Source organism: Ictidomys tridecemlineatus, chromosome 12 (genome assembly GCF_052094955.1).
Source record: "Ictidomys tridecemlineatus isolate mIctTri1 chromosome 12, mIctTri1.hap1, whole genome shotgun sequence".
In the NCBI taxonomy this organism is placed as follows: domain Eukaryota; kingdom Metazoa; phylum Chordata; class Mammalia; order Rodentia; family Sciuridae; genus Ictidomys; species Ictidomys tridecemlineatus.
In genome coordinates, this window is record NC_135488.1 from 70913627 (window position 1) to 70919658 (window position 6032).

General features: G+C 47.5%; 1 long non-coding RNA gene across 3 annotated transcripts in view; it reads right to left on the reverse strand.

Moving 5' to 3' along the window:
• Nucleotides 1-5808, reverse strand: part of LOC120884889 (uncharacterized) — a 61335-nt gene extending 55527 nt beyond the window's left edge. Inside the window, exons 1-2 of one of the 3 annotated variants that reach the window (XR_013428960.1) lie at nt 5481-5807; nt 5283-5415 (exon numbers count right to left, since the gene is read on the reverse strand). This is a non-coding gene — a long non-coding RNA (uncharacterized LOC120884889). Of the gene's footprint in view, nt 1-5282 lie in introns of all 3 variants that reach the window. The other 2 variants (XR_013428959.1, XR_013428958.1) reach the window with 2 other exon arrangements.
• Between the last annotated feature and the right edge of the window lie 224 nt (nt 5809-6032).

The window sequence follows — 6032 nt, forward strand, 5'->3', positions numbered from 1 at the left end:
TACAATCAGTAGGAAATAGGATTGTTCAGACATTCAGTCAGCAAAAGGCTCAGGGAAGCTGCACACCTCTGCTGTGTCCCTCACTCCCAGCAGCTGAAGTTACTGGGATGGGACAGGGGTCACGCTGGCTCTGCTGCCATGAGGTCTTGGGCAGGAGTGCTCTGATGTGGCTTTTTGTCCCTGGTTCTATGTTGGGGGCATCCTTCCAGAGCTCCCAGTGCCACAGGCTGCCCTCCATTATTTCTGTTTCAGTCTCCAGTATGTTCTCAGCTGCCAAGTCCTGTCCAACACTTCAGCCAGGCCCCACCGGGAGCAGCTGAGCACATAATCAGGGGTCTGGCCCTAACGTGCCCTGTTGAGCCTGGTCCTGTGGCTAGATCCTGCTGATATCTTAGTTTTCTCACCCAGAAAGTGGGGGTAATAATAGTACCTACTTCACTGGGTTATTGGGAGGCTCAAGTGACCTACTTCTGTTAAAGTAGCTAGTTCCTGACACAGAGTAATGCTTAATATTTTTTTCATGGAGGAGGAAATGGTCAGCCACCTGCAGGTAAGAAGCCACCTGATTTGTGTCAGTCCTGCAGCTTGAAATTTTCCCATCTCTCATTTCATTCTTAACTGCTAGAGGCAGCTCGGCCCCTGCCTCCAGGAGCATTCCATCCTAGCCACTCCTGGGTTTCCTTCTGTGCTGTCCTGTGTCTCCCAAAGATGCTAGCCATGGCCAAGTTCTGAAAAGGTTGACTAATCCCCACCCTGATATAATCTACGTCTGTTTTGAATGTGTTAAACCTCTCAAACCTCTGTGGGCTTCTAGAGGCAAATAATTCTGTCGTGTGCATTTTTTTTTAATCTACCAATGGCAATAAATAATTGTTGAATGACACATTCGAAACTGAGAAAAACCCAAAAGTAAATTAATCACCCCAAAACCTAGTGTCCATGAGACCAGAAATAATACTGAAGGAAGCTCTTTGACTTTGGACCTTGGATTTTGGTAAATTGGGAGAGTAGAATGACAACTCACAGAACTTCCAGTCTTAGCCTTTTTTCTGTTCCATAAGGTTGGGGGTAAGCCCAAATGACTTCATCTATAATCAAATGAGGGAGATGACAACCAGAGTCAATAAATAGACATCCTTCTCTCCCTCAGTTTTATTTCCTCAGTGATGCTCTGAAATAATGCTGAACTCAGAGTCTTCAGTAATGGAATAGACAAGGACCACAAAGGGGTTGTCACCCCAGGCTTCAGGGAAAGTCCCTTCCACAGCTCTGCTGTGGCTCTCCATGGCATCTCTTCTTCTGCTGGAAAGGGAGCCCTTTGTGACTTCTCTTGGATTCTCTGACATTTCGGAGGTTTTGTTGGAAAATGGTTTTAGGTTATCATTAAGTATGTGTTATCCTTGAAAAGCTACTAATAAATGAGCTAACCTACCCTATTTTCTATAAAGAACTCTAACTTCTTCCCACTTCCCTGAACAAAATATCTGTATTCCCACCTACACTTGGCTACCTGCTGCCGAAGCTGAAACTCCCCCAATCCCAAGCTTTGCTTTGATGCTATGGCTCCTGGGGATTCAGGCTTCTTCCCCCAGTGCAGCCAGGGTCCTTGAATCTGCGTCCTGATATAGATAAAGGCATATTAATGAGGACAGAGTCCCTCTGCCAGATGGGCTGAAATGCTATGGACTGACTGCAGTCAGCAACCCTTGGAAGAGTCCAGACCTTAAATGCTTTGCTGCATGGAAGTTGTCAGCAAACAGCAGGGCAGCCCAGCTCCCAACCCACCCAGACGCAAATCCCACTCTCCTTTTAGACTCACCTAAGCCCATCTCCTTCTTCCATTCCTTCAGAATGCAATTACTGAGCACCTGCTGAATTCTAGGAATGGAAGAGAGATATAGCCAAGAAATCCACAAGCCCTACCTGCAAGGAGCTCCCAACCTAGGAAGGCATCTCTGACCACTCCAGCCCCAAAGCACTTGAACCACAAGTTCAAACAACTACCCAGCACAAAGCCATCTGTCTTGAAAACAGAAGGAACTGAAAAAAAAAAATTCATCTGGGGCCCAGCCTTGGCTTTCATGAATATTGTTTTCGACTTACAGATGAGTTTAACAGAGCCACAGGGTGGTAATAGCATTGCCGAGGTCACAACTGGCAGCTCTACCTGCTCTAACTGAAGGCTGTGTTGGTTTTATTTCCCCAGCTGGTCTCCAAATTCCCAGGAGGGGGCCAGGATACTTTAGCTTCCCTAGCTATAGCCCTCAGGCCAACACCTTTGCATACGTTAAATGCCTAACAAAAACTCATCAGTTGCTGATTGCTCTTGGACCTTTCTTAGGTACAGAAGTCACAGGGTCCAAAGTCAGGGGCTGTTCTACCTGGAACCCTGAAATCCAGACCCACATCTTCCTTCTCCATTGCTTTGGCCTCACACTCACAGTCCCTTGGTGTGACCCCCTCTGGAGAAGCAGCAATGGAAGGGGACATACATCTCATTGTTTGAAGACAGGTTTTGCTTTCTCCAAAGGCTCTGTCCCCAAGACAGGACCAAATGAGATGTCCTTAAGACGGGAGACATTTCCTTAAATAGGGTTCTGGGTTGCAGTGTTCTTGCTTGGAAAGATTGAGGTTACCCTGATCTCCTTTTTCCAATGAGCCATCTGGAGAACTGGAGATAAAGCTGAATTTCCCCTCATCCTTCTCAGCAGCTCCTTGTGAGGGACTGTGGCCTTGCCAAGAACGCACTGTGAGGGAGGAGCCAGAGAGACTGTACAGGGAGCCCCAGGAACCCAGTACTGGGCCAGCTGGTCTTCAGTGATTTCACTGAAGACCCCATGTGTCTGAGCCTCTAGCCAAGAAGGTGATACCTGGATGTCATGCAGCAAAAGGTGGCTGCACCCATGAAAATGTTCACCTTTAAACTTACTTGGATACTACAGGCCAGCATGTGGGCCAGTGTCCTCCTGGACACTTGTACCTCTGTGAGCAACTCTGCCAGCAGGTAGTAGGGATTTAGGAAACTGAGGAGTTGAGGTCTCTGCCTGAGAACATTGGGATTTGGGGATCTGGGTCAGAATCTCCTTGTAGATTTGTTTATTGTCTTTGAGGTAATTTAAATGTCTCATCTAAGTCTCTCCCTAGAGATGGTCCTAGGATCTGATGAGTTGGGAGAGGGTCCACAGGGCCTTGAATTTAACCCTTGGGGCTGAAGAAAGAGGGAAGTTACTCAGAATCAAAAAAAGCAGTGTCTCCCCGTCCCCTCCCCACAATCAGTGTGGTAGGGAAGGCCGACTAAAAGAAACCTAATTATGGCAAAGAGAAACAGATCAATCAATGGGCATCTTTCTAGGGCTCCTGGGGGAGGACCTGTTCACTGGCCTCAGGATTGACCTCTCCCTAAAGGGCAGGGGAGATGAAAGGGCAGGTGTGGTGCAAAGACTGCGGGAAGCGGGATGGGCTTTTCAGGGGCCAGGAAAGGGAGAGAGACTGGCAACCAGAGACAAAGACAAACTCTGCAGCCAGCAAGCATGGCCCAGGCTGGCCAGTGACGCTTCTAAGACACCAGACACTGCCTGTTCCTGGAGACCACACAGCACAGCCAACAGGAAAGCCCACCGCGCCTCCTTGAACACTCTCTTCCTCCAGGAATGAGTCCAAACTGCCCTTGGCCTCCCATGGCCTGGCAACCAGAAACAGGCAGACTGAGTAACCATCGCCTTTAATTTTTTTTTGTTTTCTTTAAATAAAATTCCTTGGAAAGAGCTTTGAAAGTAAGGAGAAAAGAAATCCTGGTTTGACTGTACCTTGAATGTTTCCATGATCCAGGGCAATCCAATCTCTGGATTTTTACTTTTTATTTTTGGTTTGAGGAGGTACTGGGGATTGAACTCAATGGTGCTTTGAAAGGGACCAGTCCATATCCTGTTTGGTTTTTTTTTGTTGTTGTTGTTGTTGTTGTTGTTGTCTTGTTTTTTTTTTTAAGACAGGGTCTCTCTAAGTTATTTTTTATTTTGAGACAGGGTCTCACTAAGTTACTGAGGTTCACCTGAACTTGTGATCCTCCTACCTTAGCCTCCCCTGTCACTGGAATTATAGGCATGTACCATCATACCAGGTGTAAATCTCTGGGTTTTTAATTCAAAAAAAAAGAAGAAAAAAATGAAAAGATCTTAGTGAAATTCTGAATTAACCTGTGCAGCTTGAAATTGAAGATAAAAGACTTAGCAAAGTTTGCTCTTCCCCCAGATTACATGTGTGACCAGGCCAAGTGACCACCCAGTTTTGCCTACCAGGTCACCCCACCCCATCCCCATCCTGGGCCTATTTTGAGCAAGGAACTTAGCAATCTCTATGAGCCCAACCACATCCACTAAGCCTGATCCTGAGGTTGAATTATGCCACTAGTAGGTTTAGGGATATATATATTCTTCTACACAAAGATGCCTGTATAGCATAAAAATAATAAAAATTAGATGTTCCTGAAATACCATAAGATAAATTTGCACATTCCCTAGGAAAATAAAGGTGTTTTTGGCTTGGCCCTATGGGGATTCAAAGACATAAGGTAAAAAAGGTGACTGTCTGCTATTGGGGAGGCCTGACATGATGTGAAACTGAGCTAATCTGATATTCTGATGGGGGGGGGGTCTCCTATTTTGTCCCCCTGTGTCCAAGGACAACGTTCTAACTCTCCTACCAGCTAAAGCATGCCACCTCCCACCTTTGATAGCTTCTTTCCTCTGTCCTCTGACAGCCACATTTAGTGGACACCAGTTCTCTGAGTTGGTTTACTGGCACACAGAGATACAGCTTCCTATGGGTGCCTCCCAGTGTGGACGGGCCTGTTTGCCTTATCGGCTGGACCAAAGGTTTTTGCATGTGGGATACTATCTCTTGTTCTGCCCAGGATTTCAGAGGTTTGTTTGTGATGCATACTGAGTCCATTCTGACAACCCTTGTCCCCAACACCCACCTGTACCCAAAGACACCAAATTCTATCTAGCAATGTACAGGTTAAACCCTGGATGAGACAGAAAGCAATAACAGCCCAAGTCAGGGATCCAGTTGTAATTCTGGAAGCCACTGATTCTTTTAAGATGACAAATGTGACTCTCCCTTAGAGTTCAGGCTAAATGCCAAATGAAAATGTAGTTTCTGATGCTTTCATTTTGGGTGTTGTCCCCTCTGCACACCGTTGAAACCCCAGGGTATGGACTGGTCCAGGAATGTGATGGCATACCCCAACTTCCCCACTCCTCCTGAAGCCAGGGCACACATACCTACTGCCTTCTCTCTTCAGTCAGGCCTGGCCCCAAACAGCCTCTTCAAGAGCCAGGGCGGGCAGCAGGCTTTCTCTGTAGAACCATGTGGAAGAGCTCCAGGAGGAGGCCTACTTGGCAGAAGGGAACTTTCCTAAAGACATAAAACCATTTCAGACCTGTGTCCATTCTCCAAAGCCACACCAAGCCCAGACCCACCTCCCAGCTCTGGGGCTGCTGTGACCACTAAGGACTCCTCAGCCCCAGTCTTCTGAACCAGGTCCAGCCGACCAGCATGCATCAGGCACTGAAGATTTGGTTCCTTTGAGAGAAGTCCTGAGTTAATGAACACCTGGTTTCACAATTCACATCCTTTTTCTGATTGGAAAAGGAAAAAAGAAAGACGTGGTCTGGAGTGGGAAAGCCGGCCATGGGCACATACACTGGAATGCAGGCTTCTCTGAGGAGCTTACTCATGGCCTGAAGCCCAGCTACCTGGCCCTTGCAGATTGTGTAACCCTCTGTAAACATCTGGCCTCCTCTGCCTCTGGACGCTGGGGGTCACAAACCCTGGGCTCACCACCCCTGAGTCATCAGAGCCACACCGGGTTCTGCAACTAGGAAACAGGCCTGAGAGCTCAGGGATGCCACTGAGCAGTCTTGCAACACAATTGGCAGAACAACAGGGGACCGACCAAAAGAAAAGAAACCTTCTCTGGCACCCACGCTGCCTCTGGGAGGCCAACCAGCCTTCCAAGGAGTTTTACAAGG